General features: G+C 32.5%; 1 protein-coding gene across 1 annotated transcript in view; it reads left to right on the top strand.

Annotated features, from left to right (window-relative positions):
* The first annotated feature begins 3744 nt into the window (after nucleotides 1-3744).
* The window catches only part of LOC119828892 (LIM domain only protein 7), a 108960-nt gene continuing 91106 nt past the window's right edge, over nucleotides 3745-21598 (top strand). Inside the window, exon 1 of the mRNA XM_038351190.1 lies at nucleotides 3745-3898. The gene's annotated coding sequence lies outside the window, so the exon portion shown is untranslated. The remainder of the gene's footprint in view (nucleotides 3899-21598) is intronic.

Here is a 21598-nt window from a genome sequence, read left to right as displayed (position 1 = left end):
AAAAAAAAAAAAAAAAAAAAAAAAAATCAAGAATAGCGTCTATTAATTAAGTATTTGCCATATATTCTTATCCTGATGATATTCTAATAAGGTATGGAAAGGAGGAATATAAAATTTGTATTCACTATAATTTTTCGATATATTTGTTATGCAGTTTTAATTATTTTTTAAATGTTTGCATAAAGGATTGATTGAAATTATTCAAACAAAAGAAATTAAGCGTATGTGTATAAAATATAGCTTAATCATCGCACGCACTCAAGGCAAAAACTTGCAAACTGTTCAAAGATCGTATGAATAATCAATTACCATAATATATCAATTAAGTACTGTATTTTAAAAATTAATTATAAAATTTATGGAAACTATGAGAGAAGCGGAAGGTTGGTAAAAATTGACATAAAAACCTCTCACGCATATACTAGGTATAAAAAAAAAGCAGTGGTGGCTCAGTGGTGAGAACCTCGGACTTCAAAATCGATAAGGCGGGGTTCGAGACCGGGCGAGCGTGCAGGAAATAAATTGATTTTTCAATTTATCTGCGCATGTGGATAACATCACCACTGCTTAAACGGTGAAGGAAAACATCGTGAGGAAACCGGCATGTCCAAGAATTAAAAGTTCGACGACATGTGACATCTGCCAACCCGCACTTGGCCAGCGTGGTGGATTATGGCCTGAACCCTCATAGGAGGCCTATGTCCCAGCAGTGGGAACATATATGGGCTGATGATGAATATACTAGGTATAGACAACTCCACGTGAACCTACATAGTCGAATGCTATCGCGCGTGCAAACAAAACTAAATCTAAATATGTTAAGTAAGTCACCATATACGCTAGTTTGAGTCATCGAAGCCGTGAGAAAATTATTGATTGCTTGGCCTATTTACAATTGAATGTCAGCCTCATTTACGTGACTGGATGGGAATTTTAATTGCATTTACATATCTTATAAGATTACTTCTAAAGCACGTAATTAAATACATATGAGGTAATGTAAAGGGTAAAGTTATCTTGTATAGGAAGGAAAATATATTGTGTGATGAAGGAAATTTACTTCAAATGACTGACGTTGCAGTTGAGTGGAATGAAATTTTTTTGTAAACCCAGATTGCTGAATTGTCTGAGATAATGACTCAGCGGTTTAGGTTAAGACCTCAAAGACCTTTGTAGAATTTATATTGTGATCTTTTAAAATAATATGGGAACACATCTACAACTAAACTAAATAATTACAAAAACAGTCTTCCAATCGCTTAAGATAACAACGATAAACGATTGGCCAAGAATCGAGCAAATCAATCTGAATAAATCCACCCTATGAACGACCCTTTGAACTGTTCCTGTTCTAAACAAGTAGAAAAAATAATGATAATAACAGATAATAATTTCCTTCATGTTTAAAAAAGTAATAATTAAATATTTAGGCCTTCATTTCTTATGCGATTATGCTCAATAAACGCTACCGCAACTAATCAAAAAAGATTCAAAAATACTTTTTTAACTACATTTGATGTCAATCAATCAACATTTGAATCGCGACCAGAAGAAAAGCACAAATGGACGCCAGTATGCACGATCCTTACATAATTTAATTGCTAACTCAATAGAAATGTTATGCGGGATCGTAAACAGGAGCATAAATCATTTAATACCACATACTGATACTAAAATAGACAGCACAATCACCTGTATTTTGTCTGGGAAATAAATGGAAATATATGGGTTTGGGATGTAATATTGGAAGCTTTCTAGAGCTATTCTGTCTTCAGGAATCAAAACTATTATAATATAAACATAATACAACAATGTATACATAAAATTAAGAACACTATTATGTTAAAAACCACGGACTCTAATTATTTTCAATATTTTGTGTTATTGGAATTTTTACATTATTTTCACAGTCAAACAATTGTGTAAATCAGTTTTAAAAGTATATTTTTCAGTTTAATTTATATTACTGATATACTATACTGAGTCACTTGCACAAAGAAAAGTTTATTGCAGACGAATCTAAACTAACTTCTCTGAAGCTAAGAAAAGCTTCAGATGAAGTAAAAACTTATAATTTTTCGAAAAGTATACGTGAAAATATTACCCACTTTCTGGTACAATCGAGAAAAAGTCGTAAGGATTAAAAGGATATCTATAGAGAAACCATCATACTTACCATAAGGTAATCTATCTAGTCGTAGGAATAAAGTTAGGTCATCTTATAATATAGAATTATATACAGTTATGCAATACACTGAATGTCGTTGATTGAAGCAAATGTTTGAAAAGTAGGCCAAATTGATAATATTAATCTAATGGAATCAAACGTGATAAATGATTTGTTGAATAAACGATCTATTAATAGTGTCACATGAAGACAAAAGTAGCCAGTTATAAGAATGAGATTATTAAATGACCACTATTGTTTTTATTAAAAATTATTAGTAAGAAAAAACTAACTTAACGTGGGCTAATGTAAAATATTTTAATCTATAAAGTTTGCATCGCCTAAGACTTTTAAAGATGGCAACGGTAGTTGACATTTTAACACCAAACGAACCATGTATAGAAAAAAAAATAGATAGGCAATTGAAAGAATAATAACGTATGTTTTCTACTTTAACCTCAAAATTTATGTAAAAAAAAATTATAACCTTATTTTTGCTGACAACTTGTTTACAAAGACAGATGTTTTGACGTGAGAAATTTCGATTGTAAATTAGGGTGCTTTGATGGTATTGAATATTACATTTTCAATAGAGTGTGTGTGCATTGTGCTAAATGGCCCTGGCTCAGCAGAACCAGCTCCACACCTCTGATAATTCTGTCAGATAGCCGGAAGAACAGTTTGCAACAAGTTTAAACGAAAAACAAAATAAAAAACCCATGATTTAAGTAGTTATTTAAATTTACCGTTTACGTTTTGCTTAATCTATTTCAAAAAAAGAGTTTTTACTTGGGTTGTTTTCTTTTTAATATTAGCAAATTTAGTGCTCCATAGACTATAGATAGAATTTATTTGATTGTCTTGTCAATCGTTACAAAAATTTCACCAGCGTGCACATATCTATAAAACATGATGTTCTTTACATTGGAATGTTTTAAATAAAAAATAAAAAATAAAAAAAAAGAATAGTAAGTTTTTACATTATTAGTAGATGCGAAGTGGGATTTTTTTACATAAAAATCAATACATATTCAAATCTGTGCATCTTTGCACACGTGCTAGATCAGTCTTCTAAAAATATTCCATAATTAGATTATAAAACAAAAGAATAAATATACTTTTGATTTACTGCGTGAAATTGAATAATACACCATTTAAATTTAAGTAAGTAGTGGGTAATATTATACGATACTAGGTACACCTACTTTTAGCGTGGACATGACCTACAACTATTGTCACCGAAGCATTCAAAGTTTATAAGTTAAAATTAATACAAACGGTTAAGGAAAACGTTTGGATATAAATTTTACACATAACAAACGTATTTATAGGTCTTTAATTTTTTTTTTAAATGTGTTCTATTATAAGCACGAACATTAAACATTGTAATACAAAAATAGATAAGTTTTTACAGCTTAGTTTAATTTAAAACAAAAACGTACCTATCGGCCTTAAGTTTTTTATTTCGATACCAAAGGTATTCGATTCGGATTTTGAACGCAGCGAGCGGATCCCGAGATCTCTCGATTGCCGTGACGTTTGCCGCCCCCCGCCCGGCCGCAAACCCCCCTTCAGTCCGTCGCGCACCGTCGCGTAGTACACACGCGTTGTCGCTCGTCCTGCGCCCGCAATTATTACTGAACAGTGCACCAATTGTGATCACAAAAAACCCCTGTGTTCAGTGAACTCAAGCTGTGTTATTGTGTACGACGCGTAAACACCAAACATTACGTGAGTACACCAAAGCTATCTAACTGTACTTTCCATCTGCGGCGCTAAACTATGCTTAGGAGAGTATTCGCGGAAAAAAAAACTTGTCTCGTATCATTGGCTATGGCTGGCTGTTTTGTGTGAAACGTAAGAACTAGGTCGATTACCTGTGTATTTTCTATTTCATCAATTATAAAGACATTAATTCCAAACTTAACAGTACAAAATGCACATCTCCGCTGCGTGAAGTTTGGATATAATGTCGAAATGTAAACCGTTAGAAATGGTTGTATGTTACATCGTAAAAAGTAAGCCCAGGTAGATATTAAACACGTAGTACATTCGCCCATCTTGTGTTAGTTAAATTTTCTATAAATAGTAACGAGTTTGTCTTCGGCGAACGGTTAGTTAGATGAAAATAAATGTCAATTCTATAAATTGTCAATTTATTTGAACCAATAGACTAGTCACTTGAGTTTAGAACGTGCGATATTTGTCCCTACCTTCAAAATATAATCTTGGTTTGGTCTACCGTTAATGGTGCAGATTTGCGATTTGGTAATACTTATCTATGGTATGATTGGTAAAGACGAATATTCTAAGATGGTGTATAGGTATTTAGATAGATTAAAACTTTAAAGTAGGAAATATTCTGTTTATCTAAGTTGCCGCGTCAATACCAATTCCAAATACACATGATCTAAGGTTTTTACAGAATCTATGATGGTCGATTTCTTAACGAAGACTTATCAAACATATATTTGGAGATGTAATAATGTAATTTTAGTACCATGTGAGGGATATAGGCTATGACCCACTGTTTCAACATTATTTCTTAAGCAACTAGTTCTCACGTAATTTTTATTTAACAGTAAAATATGAGCGTATTCATAAAGCGTAGCTTGGTGTTGCAATTTCGCCAAGGATTCTGTATAAATTATGCATACTTCATTAATAAAAATATGTGGGTTATAGATAAGATCGCAGTTGGAGATTAGGATAGATGATAAATTAAATTTTAAGAATACGGTAAATCTTATTTAGTAATACGTTTTGGTTTTAACCAACTTGCTAAAATGATGAAAAAGAAAAAAAGGTAATAACTTTAGGTATTATTTAAATACTTTCAATAATTTGTAACAGACTCCAGACTGGCTTATATTTCTCTGGATTATAATACGTATGTTTTAAGAAATATAAATATACAATATACTAGCTGCACGCCCCGGCTCCGTCCGGTTAGTTTATCGTAATTTAAAACAGTATAAAATATTCAAACTTTCAAGTTGGATCAAACTGCATATGGTGTGCAAATTTCATTAAAATCGATCGAGTAGTTTAGGATTATATTTTTATTTTCTAAAGACAAAAAGTACATGTATTAATGTTTTCTTTTAAATTATACACTGAGTATGCAATAGACATTACAGCTGACTCACCAATAACTTTCCAGTGATACGTGTAAGAATGTAATTATCTTTAATTAGTTTTAATTATCGTCGTGCATAATATAGCTGAATCTCTGTTTGTTCTAATTTCTACATGTTATTTATTTAAAATTATATTTTACATAATATATCTGCACGCCTCGGCTCCGCCCGGGTAGTCATATGTTGTAATTGAAATATAAACTATCTTATCTTATAAGCTGGATCAGACTGCACATCGTGTGCAAATTTAATTAAAATCGGTTGAGTTGTTCAGGAGTCCCTCGCAGACAAACATCGATGTGAATGAAATTTTGTATAGATACAGTTTGAGACCCGAGAAAAGAAAACGATGGGTTCTATCCCGGATATCCCACTGCAACTAGAATTAAAGGCAAGGCACCGAAACTGTATCTTATCCTTTCATAACTCAAATGGGAAACTAGTGATGTTGTTAGCAAAAGTATATTTTTTTGTTTCAAAATGAGAGATTTGCTGAGGTTTTTCTTAATTAATTAAAAATAACACATGCACCAAAATATATTGTGGAATAACTGCAAAAACTGTTGTCGGTTTGATCATCGGAAGTCAATGTTATCGTATCGCAATTTCTTCTTCTCTGAAAAGGAATTATCGCAATTAAACCGCCAACGCAAAAACGTGTTATAAGTTATGGGTGTTTTAATTTTAACGTGGATGTCTGTTTGTCTGTTTGTGGCTTCGTAGTTTAGTTAGATTCTGAATTATACACGAACTAGCTGCGCCCCGCGGTTTCACCCGCGTAATGCCATATCCCATAGGAATATTGGGATAAAATGTTGCCTATATGTTATTCCAGTTGTTCAGCTATCTACGTACCAAATTTCATTGCAATCGGTTCAGAATTTTTTGCGTGAAAGAACTACAAACACAGACACATCCTTCCAAACTTTCACATTATAATATTAGTAGGAAGTAGAATAGGATTAGTAGGATATATTTTTTTAATTCAAACAAATCGGCTCTTCGTCTTTGTAACATCAGTATCGTAAGTTGACTACGCAAATCCGTCACGCAAAATCTCACCAAAACGCATCCAGCACTTCGCAAGCATTACGCAACATTTTAGAATTCCACAGGTGCCCACAGCTATGCGCATGCGTGTAAGATAAACTGTATAATTAATAAACTAACAACGAAAAGGCATTGTTTGCAAATGCATAATGTACGTGCGCTGATGTTCGTTACGTGAGAAGTCATGGGAAATCACTAGTATGGGTGATTTTTTTAACAATATCAACGTTTGCAGGGACGAGAATTGCTGTTTATCGATTTGACTAATTTTCTATGACCCTTTTAGAGTAATTTGAAATGGTTTGATGGAAAATGTGTTTTGTGTCTTTAACTTCTGTGTGTAAAAATGTTTGCTAATGTATTAAATACTAGCAGTCCATCCCAGCTTCGCCCGTGGTACATACATAGCCTATAGCCTTTGTCAATTAATGGGCTATCTAAAACTGAAAGAATTTTTCAAATCGGTCCAGTAGTTCCTTAATTCGGATTAGTTTAATAGATGTTATTATACATATAAACCTTTCTCTTGAATCACTCTATAAAAAGAACCCAATCGAAATCTGTTGCGTAGTTTTAAAGATTGAAACATACAAAGGGACAGAGAAAGCGACTTTGTTTTATATTATGTAGTGATATATCGAGTAAATATAGAATATAAAAAACGTCTTGTTTACTTGTGACGATTTATCTTAAAGACTACTGGGCCGATGTTAAAAACTATTATATTATAAACTATTATATATTTCCGGGGAGAATACTTCATCTTAACTAAGTAATGTAGTTGGTTTTTATCCGATTTCAACCCCGGACGGAGCCGGGACAAGCGGCTGACTAATAAATATATTAGAGTAAGTGTCCGTCGACGGTTTCCCAATAAAGATTATTTAATAAAAAGCGAAATATTCGTGTCAAGTTACCGTTTCTATTGATATCGCTGTTGTAATCCCACTATCTCGCCTTGACATGCAGTTAGAGTTATACCATTTTCGCAACAAATGCAAGTAAAACAGTCGCCTATTAAGGGTTATCGGCCATTTAACATTGGCCCGCATTGTGACGAAATATCATGTGTTCGGCAAAACACGCGCTTGTTTAATTGTTTGCGTAACATACGAATTGGATTGGTTTTATTGATATACGCTGTCCGCCCTGGCTTTGCTTGTTGTATATAACCTGTCGTTTATGAAGATACAGTTTTATAATGGTAAAAGAAAAATAAAGCTAATATAAAGCGCCAAAAGGAGTAATTAATGGCCGTTCAAGAAAAGCTGAAATATAATTCAATTTAAATGACCACGGCCACAGACTAAATCATTACAGTGTCACAGAGTAAATAATTATTGAACAATAAACAGTAATTAGCGGGCAAGGTGAATGGAGCTATTTATGGCCAAGTAATCAACAGTAGCCGGGTTAGCAGTACGGATGTGTAGCGTCAGCATAACAGTAGCTTAATAGTTCAAATTCAAATTGACTTTATTTGCTGATGCAAGTTTCATAGATGATATGTATTAGGTTTAAAGTTTCTCACGTATGCACTTAGAAGTTAATAAGCATCTCGAATGGCCTTTTCTTTGATCTAACATTTATTATAAATAAATCGTAGAAACTTTTTACTATTCTCTGTCTATGTCTTCACTTACTTTATGTTACAATATATAATTAACAATCTTAGTATCTTTTGCGATTTCTTTTTTCTATGTAGCGGACAACAGGTTCGCCTGATGGTAAGCTGTCACCACCGCCCATGAAAATTTTGCAAAGGTACGGCTGCAGCAAATACATTGCCCGATTTTAAAGAATAAAGGAAAAGGAAAGAATTAGAAAATAGACTAGGAAGGGTGAGGAAAATGATACGGGAATCCAGCTCTCATTTACCGGGACTTGATATTGTAAAAACCAATAAATATTTTCCTTCATTAAGACATACCTGATGAGTATGAAATATATGAAACTACAGAGTATGAAGGAGTTCGCCAGCAGATACTTTTTACTTTTTATACATAGTATAAAGTTTGTAGTAAGCTATAATTCTGGAGAAAAATAAATATTATCTTATATTAATATTACCTAATTTCTATGTATATTTTTGGATGCATACAACATAATACATTAAACATATTTTATACTTGGCAAAGTTTGAATACCAAAACTTGATTTTAAACGCTGATATATTTACTCAATACGACGTAAGACTCCAACCTTTTGACATTATAATTACTTGGCCATAATTACTGCTCTGTGACATTTACATAGCTGCAATATTTCTGTGCTGTATTTTGACATACAGCCTTGTAAATAACGAAGTTAGAGCCTAGGGTTTATGTTAGTGTTTTGACTGTTCTAGACTAATTTATGCATTATTTATTAGAAAGTATTATGTTATATTGTTTATGATAAACCTGCCCGTTCCTAAACTTTACCATTTTAAGTTTTTCAATCGAATACTAAATATAATAATGTAGTCAGGAAACCGAGATGTAATTTTTTAATAATTTTGCATTAAAATAGTATTACATGGAATTTCTTTTTATCTGATAGAGATAGAGATAGACTCTGTTTAGTCAGCTCTAAACGACCGAACCTATTCTGATCTTCACAAATTACTTCAGTTAATAAATACATATTTGGAAATATACGAAGGTATATAGGTATACTTCCTAACAACAATGAAAAGATACGCCAATCTATTGTATTGAATGTCAATAGCAGGTAGTTATATAGTTTTTATTCAAACAAATAATGTCAATTTTTTGTGACTGCTGAGACCTTGCAACGATCTTGATACTTGAAAGGCATTATCGATTGATTGTATAATACCAAGATTGTGTTTATGCATTTACTGTTATCGATTTGCACTGTATATATTAGTGTTATATATTAGAATAAGAATAATTATGTAAATGTACGAAATTATAGATGATAATAAATAATTTATTTCGATATTATTGGAAAACTCTTTATGCGATAAACAATATTGTACAAGAAATACAATTTTTATTATTATTTTTTTTAATTTTTCTCTTTAATACAGTTATTATAATTTAACAAAAATAAAATCGTTTTTCCTTTATATAAAACTGTTTATCACATAGGTATCCAATAATATCGAACTCATACCACTTGTAATAGAACCACTAACCACCGCACCACCGGGTCGAAAGCAAAAGCGATAAATAAAGGTCGTAAATAATTTATGACCCGCCACGAAACTCGGTTGTCCGGTGTTTATGAGTTAATATATTTATTGGCATATAGGTACCGTACAATTATTGCGTCGTTTGTTTACTTTGAGGGTAGTTGTTTTTTATTTATACAGTTTGCGTCTGCTTTATCTCTTTGATGAAATTTGAAAATTGTATATCTGTTGATAGTCTTATAGCTACCAAACTGATGGGTTGAATTCGGTGAATTTTTTTGAATATAAAGTCATATTTACAGCGTTTCAAAAATATTCAGTACAAAAAGTTGTGTTTTTCAGACGCTTACTGCTAATAATTGATGTTTCTGTTTAACCAATGATGCAATAAAACATCATGTCATCATGTCTCGATAAAAGTAGCTGTGTTTTGAGTAAACCGCGAATTTTCTTTCAAGTGCTTAATTCTCACCGACAGAAGTAGTTTTATTATACAATGAATATTGTAAAGGGTAGGGCCGGGGGCCCTTTATCTCCTGACATTTCCTTCTGTTACCCGGTGTTACAAAAAACCATGTAAATATATGTAAATTGTGGCATTTCGGAGAAAGCTTGCTTGTTCCTTCGATAAATCACGACTATGTGTTTTGTGAAATTCTCTGGTTACCTTTGTATGTTATAGGTAATATGTTACGAAATAAACTCCAATCAAAGATTATATATTATTCACATAGTAGTATCATCATCATCAGTCATGTTCCCACTGCTGGGACACAGACCTCCTATGAAGGTTCAGGCCATAATCCACCACGGTTGCCAAGTCAGATGATTTTTTTTTTATGTCACAGTCGGCAATGGAGCTGGTGGGTCGCCTGATGGTAAGTGCTACCACCGCCCATGAACATTTGGAGAGGCGTTAGATCGTTTGCAGACCATTCGCCTCTACAAATGGATTGCCGACTTTTTGGGAAGGGGTTAAGAAAGGATTGTCGAGAGGAATTAAGGAAAGGACTTGGATGGGTAAGGAAAAGGATCTGGGCCTATATGAATTTGTATTAAGTATATGTTACATGTTATGGTAAGCTTATAATATTAATTCGAAAATAATATTCGAATTAATATTTATAAAAAATAAAAATAAAAATTGAGTTTATATATCCAGCTTTCTGTTGACTTTACGAAATTTCTTAAATTTTCTTAAATTATTTTTGGAAAAATTTGCGTAAAGATTTGTTGAATCGATAATATATTGGTTAAATGCTGGATGATATGACATAATGTTACATGTGTGTTGAGTTTATTTCTGTATAAGGCTTAAGTATTTTTCAGTCTGACCGTGAAGGTAAATAAGGTAAGGTTTCATTCGAACGATGCCGTGATCGATCAGCTAGTTAACTGTTTTTACTACAGAAACTATTAAGAAAGAACTTAACTCAAACGATGTGTTAAATTGAAATAGGAAATCTCCTGAAATTATCAAATAAGCGCATTGAGCAATAAAATGTGTATAATTGTTTATTAAATGGTTTAATTCTTATATCAAGGTACATTCAATTACTGAAAATAGGCCGTCCAAAGCTATACATATTTATAACACTTAGCTACTGACCTACAATTAGAACTAATAACCCAAACAGAATTTATGGATCAATGGACGAGAAAGTTAAATGGAGGTATAAATTTAGTATTGGCTCCAGTCTAGCTTATCTACTGATAACAATGCTGTGCACTAGTAATACAAATTAGGTTCGATAGAAGGCCTACATCGGGATATTTATGACAGAATGGGAAAGCCTTAGAAATGACTGATATAGATTAACTTCGGATAAATGTGTTTTAATAGCACGGAGTTATCGTTAAAGCGCTCGAAGGATAGTTAATGGCTTGGTCGTATTTGTTTCATTTAAAGCTTATTAAAGTTAAGTTATACAATCAAGTGTATCTATAGAGGTGTTCTATAGATCGGTTAATAATTTAGTGATATTAAGACAGCCATTATTACGAACTTCTAGTTTATGTGATGCACCAACACGACTTAATATTATCCTTGTAGTTTAAGTTGCCTGGTAGGAGCGCTGTCAGCGATAAGGTCGCCTTTTTATTTATTAATTTAGGTTTTCTTTATTCAATTATTAAAGAATATGTGATTATTACAGTTCGTTTGTCTGTTTAAAATGTGAGAAAATTTTAAAGAATAAAAAAAAATTATCTCGAGGCGAGATTCGATTCCACGTCATTTTCAAAAAGCATTTCTATGCTATTAAACAAAACATTTAATTTTGTTTAAAATGTATTAAACGTACATTTACCTTTGCTATAAATCTAAAAGATGATGCAACATGATGTTTACAAAATTATAGGTAGTGAGAATGTTTAAAACACACTTGTTTTCTTAATCTCTCTCGAACTCCTGATTGAAGTCAGAGGTTAAAACCACTGCGCCTAAACATAACATTTATAGCATTTCAAATGGTCGGTTGTTAATGTTATAAATACTTGTTTACTAGTATTAAATATCTTATATCTGTAAATAATTTCCTTTTCATTTGAACTTATTTCGCAAGTCGACTATTACGGCCTGTTAATTTCTATCCGGCATATCTATAGCTGTCTGTTTCCTCTTTGAATAGGAATTATAAATTAATAAATCCTTAGGAACTGTAAAATTACTTACTTAAATTGAGGATTTTTATACATTCGCTGCGCTTTATTCACAATTGAATTAATATATCTAATGAACTAACGAATGTGTAGTAATCAGTATTAATCTTTTTTAATCTTAGGAGTTTTCTTACAGATAATTTGAACTTTTCGATATAAGTTTACTCAGACCATGTTCACATGTGAGTGTGTTCGAATTTTGACATTAACCATATAACGCAGTTTTGTAATAACCTTTTTTATTAACAAGTTTTAAATAAAAGCTTGTTTTTTAAAAGTACCTTAATGAATATATTTAAATGGGAATAAAATAGGTCCTTTACCGATTGTTCTCTTACAATATATAATAAATTTATATTCATATACGTAATTTACAAAATTAATAGGCAGGTGGGTAAGTTTAGTGATATACTTTAAATTAATGACCTTTTACATGAATTAAACAGAAATTTACTTACTTATTTTTTATTGCAAATTGCGAGTTTGGCTTGAATGATGAAAAAAAACAAACGTTATGTCTGATTTATTATATCAGTACCATGTAAAAGATGCATTGTAATCATTCACCGATAATAATGTCTGTTGTTAGTATAAGGTTGGTTATCAACTTTTCGAGTCTTACGCGTGTGACTAACTGTGCCTCGCCGGTTCACACACGTGCTACATTGTGTCAATAAATGGACTATTAAAGTCGAAAAGAAATTTGAACCAGTTCCTCAGATTAGCGCGTTCAAACAAACAAACTCTTCAGAATTTATTATTAGCATCGGTAGGAATTGTGTTTATTTGATCATATTCCCATTGCAATGACTTATGACTTACTATGAAGGTTCTATGATCTATGATCTATATGAGGTATGATCCTCCATGCTAACAAAACGTTTTCTGATGTCACATATCGTCGAACTTCCAGAAAACGAGGCTGAAAACATCGTAATGTCCACAACCAGCCTAAAACATACGAAGCTTGAGGTTTCAAGCAAAATGAAATAAGTTGTAGGCGTTGCCTTGACACCAGTTACTGGATCTTATCTTGAAAATTAATTTAAGCCTTGATCGGAGCACAATCTCCTTATATTGAATTTAATATTGTATGATTTATGCTGACGAATGTAACGGTCGTTTTTGTAACAGGATTTCTGTATCGTGCTTGTTGTCATTGATTGTGTGAAGCTCTTTCTTATTTTCTTCCCTGTTTCGTTTGTGATGAGTTCTATAAGAAATGGTAATGGTTATACTTATGGTTCAATTTATTCTGTAATAATAATTGCGTAGTATAAATATTTAGAGATTAGTAACTAAAATCTGGCAAGCAATATCCAAAATAAAGCAGTTTAAAATTGTATTTAGTCAATCGTCTGTTTCAGTATAGGTACCATCTCTTCTGTCTGCTAAAATTTAAACAATCATAAGGACTTGAAGTTATTTATTCGGATATTTCCAAGATAGTTTCATTGCGTTAAACTATATTTATTCTAGCTTATATAATGTTAGTTTGACTCCATCAAGCCGCAAAGCATGTCAGTGATCGAACTAAAAACTGTATTGAATAAGTACATAATACCATCATTTTTCTGTCGATTACCTGACATAGATACTAGATGAAGACGAAAGTTGCAATGTGAAGATACACCACATTATAGACCTTGTGTTGAACGGAATAAGGTGTGTTATATGATGATATGGTTGGGATGCAACAATGCAATGTCGAGTTACGTAACGCATTGTTAGCGGATTCACAAGTATTGTGAGAAGTATTGCTTAGTTATTATTCTTTTGGAATGTGAGAAAAAAAATTATAATCTGTGTACATAGTGGGGGTTGAAGGTACGTGCGGTGAAGCTTTTTTTTGTTGAATATGACTCAAAATTGAAAAATATTCGTTATCCTACTAATATAGGTATTTGTGAGTATGGATGGAAAGATGTTTGTTGCTCTTTACTGTAACAGTACTGAATGGATATTAATGAAATTTTACAATAATATAGCATATACATTAGAATGAGATATGAGCTTTATAAATACTGGCTATTGCACGTGGGTTCGTACGCGGTTGAAAAAAGTGGTAAGTATCACGTTATTGTCATAGTTATGTATGTTTAATTGTGTATTTTAGTCCTTTCTAATCAGGTTTCTAATCAGCTTGCGCTTGATTCTACCAGTTCATATGTCTATTTAATGTAAATAAATGTCAAATTCTTTAAATTAAAAATGTTTTCCTATTAATTTCTTGAACATAACCAATACTACAACTCGCACCACCTTCGTAAGAGCATTTATATTACAAAGTATTTACTTCAAAACACAATACAAGACGCCTAATATCGCTTAAAGATCGCAAAAGCAGAGATACAATCCCAGGTATAAATATCGGCAGATGCTTATCAATAACTTTATCTCGCTTTCTTCGTGTGAAAATAGATACTTGGTCATCATTAGTATTAGATGGCCCTTGAGCATTGTAATAATTGACAGTAAGCGTCGATTTCTCTTCGGACGAAGTGATTAAACTTTTGGACAATTTGATTTTCTGAGCATCCAACGCTACATGTTTTAATCATTGCGTCAGGCAGATTCATTATATTAAAATATTTTGGTAATAAAACATCAATGTTTATTAAAATTAATTCTTATTTTGGCGATTTGTTTGTAATGCCATAAAAATGCTTACATATCACAGTTATTAAATTTCTATTGTTTTATACGGTTAGTCTCCGAAATGGTTGGTCTAATTTTGATAGGTCTGTAACAGATAACTGTTAACTGTGTTAACTATAACTCATGCTTTGTAATTTACTTGAAAAATTATTTCAATACGATTTATTATAGAAATAACGTATAAATCTTACCATTCGAATGTTATCTCGATTTATGTCGACGTTTATTTCGGCTTATCGCTCTTTAATTTTATGGGGTTTTATAAAGGATGTAATTTGTCAGTAATTTTGTATGCGTTCCATCGCTTCCACTCAGGAAATTCCACGGGATGTTAGAATATTCTGATTTAATTATTCTTTGTTTTATATGACGGTGATATTTTATGTCATTAGAAACGTACATAAATAGATAATTGAAGGTATGAAGTAGACAAGAATCTTAATATTATGAACTATTTTATATAATACATGTTTAGCACGAGATTATTCTCTCTTTTGAAGTAGTACTAGTAGTAGTTTTTCGCAGTAGAATCAGTTAAATCGTTATTAATCAGCTGACTACAGATTGTATTGAGTATACTGAAAAAGGGTTTATTCAGCTTAGAAATTCTAATAAATGTTTCTTTCCTGAGTGTCTTCAGCGATGTATTTATCGATCTGGACCATTTAAACAGCTTTTTTATAAAAGATATTGGAAATGTTTGAAATACGTAATCTGGTTACAAATTTGTATTCGAATTGAAATTCCGTACGATTGTATCATGGATTATTATAATAAGATATCTGAAGAAGAATCTAGAACATGCTGATGTGATGAATGCGATCAGAGAGTCTGCTGACATCATGTAATTGTCACCGTGACTGGCACACGAGGTAATTAGTAATTACTTGCAGTTATTACCATAGCTTCTTTGTTTCATAATCACGGTGACGTCATCTTCGCCACCTGGATTATCCTTGTGGAATGTTGGAATCCAGTTATGGAATTTCCTCGCTCTAGCATATGTATGTTCTGTAAAAGTAGCTTACAGATACTTGACTAGCTGATATTGTCTTTCTAACTTATATATTTGTATTTCGCAAGTCAAAAAAGTCTATTGACTTTTAGAAACATAAACGTCCGATGAAATTCTTACCATATAAACAAACTTAAATTTTTTTCTCCATAATATTAGTAAACATACAAATCTTTTATTCGATAAACATGCATTCAGCAAGCAAATTGGACAACTAAATCCATCATGCTCCCACGGGCCTAGGGTACAAATATAAGATCACACCGCCCACCCCTTCCGCTGGGATTTCGATAAACCGATATATATTGAGTTACTTGAAGTTATCACGTAAGGAATACATTAAAAATGCTCAATAATATGCTTTTAATACACTTAAGAGTTTCGAGTCAAATAAATATGTACGCAAAATTTAGATCTTTCAACTCCGGTGTCTGAAGGAGCGGTTTAAAGGCCAAGGAAGGTCATTAAATACTAAATACGTACAACAAATAGATATCGTTTTAGTGCAAAAGACACATACCCGTTAATTTTTGTATGTGTGAGTTTCGTTATAAATGAGTAAGATTCAATGAAATGTAACATTTATGTGTTATATACACATATATGTATATATATGTTTATATAACATACACCTAATGGTATGTTCCTATCAAACACAAAAAGAATCACGCCATCACCAATCGTTCAAAAACCCACAGAGTTTTCGGCTAACAACCAAAAACATACAAAAAATATTGTCTGATTCAAAATTGCCTTCATTTTTAGGTTGGTTAAGATACATATATTTAGTTTAACAAGGTGTGCCGTTTAAATGCGTTTAATTACACTTTATTGTCAACTTTGATGTTTTTGCTTAAAGGGCATATTGTAATTGCATTCTTCCTGGAAGTGATTTATGTTGTTATTCTTGTTATGCGTTTTTTCCTTTATTTATATTACTGTATATCGTTTTACCAATGTTATGATGCATTCATGTACCGATCGCATTATAATTTCATACGTTTGACAATTTTTTGAAGCCACATTGTCGTTTTAATTTCCATACGATTTATAGCTCCTTAAGATTACTCATTGTAGATTTGTTCGGATGCTGGATGAGTAGGTATAGACATACATCTGGCGCTCTGGCGTCACTCAGGTGGGTGTCTATTATTAGCCGATACATTCCTGAACGAGTTATGCATCCTGTTGTTTCACTTTAGCACGTGGACGGTACCGGCTTCTGTATGTAAAAAATATGATATGTAGCCGGGTTAAGGAACTTTGCGCGCGTTCAGTTTGTGGATGGGTGACCGAGTCGTTTGATGATCTGAGAGAATGAGGTGGGGGAGCCGGAGGCCCTTTTACATTTCCTCACCGTTCCAGTCAATTCCTTCTTTCCATTCGTTAATCCTCACATTTTCTCTTATCCCTTTTTATGATCGCATCCGCTGAGGCATCACCTATATGAATGTTTATAGGCAGTGGTGATTGCTTACCGTCAGGCGAACCACCAGCTCAGGTGCCCGCTATGACATAAAAAATAGGAAGTACTTTAGTTTAAAAACTTTGTCCCGTTCGTGCGTGCGTGATCATGGTGATTCCTTAAGCAGTTAGAGACAAATACACATACGTAAATTATTTTAGCATTTACGTTAGAAGCTTAGGTTATTTGTTTTTCATTTCTATCTTCCCGCCCGGGACTGTTCTCGCCTGGTTAAAGATAATTCCCATTGTGATGTTTTACCACGGTAATAACTAGCTTATGTCTAGCCTCCTATCTCCAGATAAGAAAGCATACCATAAAATCGATTAGTTGCAACGTGAAAGAGAGAAAAACAAACAAACAAAGATGATGATTTAAAATATTAATAAAGATATTCGTTGCTTTTGCGCTATTCACAAACAAACATAATTCATTAATTCTACGCAGTATGCATTATTCACTTCTTTATTAAATACATAAATAACTTGTAATTTATAGCAAAAAAGAGGGAAATATTTATCGTATTGCTAATTCAAAGTTCAGGGCCATTGATGACAGATCAGGGTGAGTAAGTCGGAAGATCTTAAGTAATCGTTTCATCTATTATATGTATTTATCGTATTTTACCTCTTACGTGGATCACAGCTAACGTTTCTTTCTAACTAACTTCTGCCCACGGCTCGCACGTAGTACAGAGAAAAGGTAGACAGTCCGAAGTTTTGTCCCCACATAGTTCTTATTACTGTGGTTAAACTATCTCCGTACAAAATTTAATCGAAATCGGTTCGTTATTTTAGGTTACATCACTGTGGATGAAATATACAAATCAATTCTTAACCTATGTATTTGGTCCCTAGTTCTTATACTTAGAAAACGTATTTTAACCTAAGCTTCACGTCTAGACTAGAAACATTGAAAAATCAAGACCAGTTTAATTAACTATTACCGCCTATAACCTACCTTATACAAAGCAGGTCAGAATTCCATAAATAAATACATGTCTAATGGTTATTCCATATTTATGACATAATATTTTAATTGTGTTGTTGGGCGCGGCTCGAGGATCGAGTGAGAGGCATTTGTCAAGGTCACTCCACATTATATGATCGAAGTAAACACTACGGCAAAATTAGGGCTGCTAGCGGACTGTTTCTTTAGTGGGGAATTCTTGCATAGATTCCCACGTTCCCCGGGCATGGAGCCGCCGCTTATGTCGGATTCCTACCGACTAAAACCTCACTGTGTTCCGTCGAGCCGTTTTAGTGAAGGGCCACGGGAGCTGGTCATAGCTAATTATGGCAAAAAGTACTAAAGTTTCTTGCTAATTCTTAATGAAAAACAGAATTTGTGTTGTTTTACAAAATTTGTGTAAATTCATTGTATTTTTTTCTGTAATTGGCGGCAGGAAAGCGTGAAGTGGTTATTTGTTATTGTAAGATAATTACGTTTTATTCCGCATATTTTTAATTTAAACATACCTATTGTATTTTGTGAAATAGATTCGAATCAATTTTTTTTGATTGAAATAAATTATTTAAAACTCTGATTGACAACCCTTGATAATGTACTTATTTGTTAGTTTGAGTTATTATTACTTGTGAATTCCAATACTAATTGTTTGCTTATTGTTGTCTTATTTGCATTCAAATACCTTTGAAACAATACGTTTGTTGTTTTTGTTATTGCTTTGGGTGTGTGGTATTAGTGTGGTTAGAATTGTTGTTTAAAATATAGCATAAAATAGTTAGATATAACTTGTAAAAATTCATAGATTTATATTCGCTATACACACTACACAATGCTTTATTTGAAATAAGATAGTAATAGTGCTATTTGTATAAAATAATATACATGCACTTATATTTAACGTCACAGTGACACATGGCGTGAAGTCCAACGTTCTTCACCGTAAAAGCAAAGCCTAGGAGTAACTGTTTTTAAAATGTAACACGATTCTGTGTGTGTGTGTGTGTGTGTAGTACAACAGGAGTTTCTTTCAAATAAATAACCCCGAATACATAAATACAATGCACACGTTACTGCAATGAGTGGTTGACGCAAAAATAGCGCGTTCCGCGTTTCACTGATGAATCAACGTTCCAATAATTATATCTGCATTATATATGTGTTATTGTATATGTCGCTAGCTGGTGTAATGCGATACTTTCACACGTTCATTGATAAATACGTAATAGTCGCATAACGTTCATTAATCACATGAGGTTACAACGATGCTTGGAAAACTATGGGGTTGGGGGATATGAAAGATCTTTAATTTTATCCTATTATAGCAATAATCACGTTACAAAACTGTCTGATGCAAAACTCTGTGTGCGCGCTATTTAGCAGTTTTCGGTATTCAATTGAGTTTGAACATTACTGCCTAGGATTACAACTGTGATTTTGAACTAACATTGTAATGTTATGTATAAGTTTATGTACACACGTTTATAAACGCCGCTCGGACATTTTTGACGAGCTTTTTTATGTGTTTGTAACCTATTTTTATATTACACGTGTCAATAATACGTTAAGGTATTGTTAACATGTGGAATATTCCCATAGCAAGTACTGTGTCCAGAAATTTACTCGCATCGTAGTTGAATTGTTTAATAGTTAATCTATATTCCATATCTCCATTTATGGCAACAATAAAGGCGCACTGTCAATGTCTATTGCATGTGGTATAAGCAAGTGTTTTATAGTTATAATTGTACTATATATTAACGTGCAACAATGTAGCCATATTATAGTTATACCATATACTATAATTCCTCCCAAAACGGGGGGAATAATGATTCTCATGAAATTTTGTATGTGTGCATATCCAGCTTGTAAGGTTTGATTTCTGACATGTATGTAATATTATTATTAAAAAGGTAACTAATTTTCGGATAATTTCATGCAAATCAAACAAATTATAAATACACAAACTTCAATAACTAGCAATAATGACGAAGTAAAAAACCTTTGTCAATAAAAACCGACCATTATCTATTGTATGCTGAGAATTTAATGAGATAATATCTGTTATCCTATAAGTTTTTATTCGCATACTTTTAATGCCCTTGGGAGTTACTGTTACAAGTAAACTCGATATGATATTTGTATTATGCTTTTCAAATACGACATGTACTTATATTACTCTAATTGACTTCTACAAGCAGTAATTTTGGTAAGTAATTACAATATTATTATAGTGTGAAAGTTACGTAACTTTTCAAATTATTCTGTACGATAATACACGAAAGAATATAAATGTTTGATAAATAGAAACAATTAAAACGTGAAGGTTTAGTCAAAATAAAACAAAATATAATCAGATACAAATTTATTGCAAATATTTACCTATACCATAACAGCTTAACGTTAAAGCGATACTCCAACACGGATGTCCGATTTTACATTAAAGATATTGAATACTCGAATAACTGCTGCATGTTTTCAAGACTTGCTTCATTGCATCTTAGCTAGCATAGCATATTCCCGTTTAAAGGTTATAAAAACCCTTGCTTTCCATTAATTAACATTATTGAAAATCATTTTATGACTATAACTGTAGGTACACCACCGTTTCGTACATAGGTTACGTAACGTTTAATAACTAATAAAAAAATATTAGCCTGCATCAAAGGTAACATTAATCCATTTATTTCAAGTTTCATCACGTTCCCATGGGCTAACATAATCACATACGAGGAAATGACCGACCAGGGAAACTTGAACCGCCACTCCCCCTTCCAGCGCCATATATCATGCAATAAGGGGCTTTTTAATAGCATATGAGGGGCCTAGCTCACTGGTCGGTAGACCGATCAGTCGTTCCGTAGTACATTGTACATTCTCACATTAACAACTCAAGATTGTTGTAGGAATCAGTTGTTGTTTCACTTCAATTGGATTGTTTTATAGTTCATTATTTAACAGCGGAAGTCGTTACTCCTAATATCCGTGAGTGATATTCGTAATATCTCAAATACGAATGTCTGTTTGTCTGCCTGTTACACTTTTACTACTAAAACATGACATTTTAGATATCATCAATAGTTGAACAATACTTTATAATGCGATGGAGGCTATTTTCTTTAAAACACCTAGTCTTTTTGTGTAATCCGAAATGTATTTAGGTGCATATTTCTTTGCTATACAACGTCTTCTACACGAACAGAGTCACGGACTAAAGATGTATTCTAGAATACACTAGTATTCTAGAATACATCTTAACTAAGTAATATACCTAGTCTTGCCATAAATATTGTAATAAAGAAAAAAGAAAATTGTTAACTGCAAATAACATTTATTA

This window comes from Zerene cesonia, chromosome 9, assembly GCF_012273895.1.
Source record: "Zerene cesonia ecotype Mississippi chromosome 9, Zerene_cesonia_1.1, whole genome shotgun sequence".
Taxonomy (NCBI): domain Eukaryota; kingdom Metazoa; phylum Arthropoda; class Insecta; order Lepidoptera; family Pieridae; genus Zerene; species Zerene cesonia.
The sequence above is the reverse complement of the archived record's forward strand: the minus strand, read 5'-3'. Positions and strand labels throughout refer to the sequence as shown.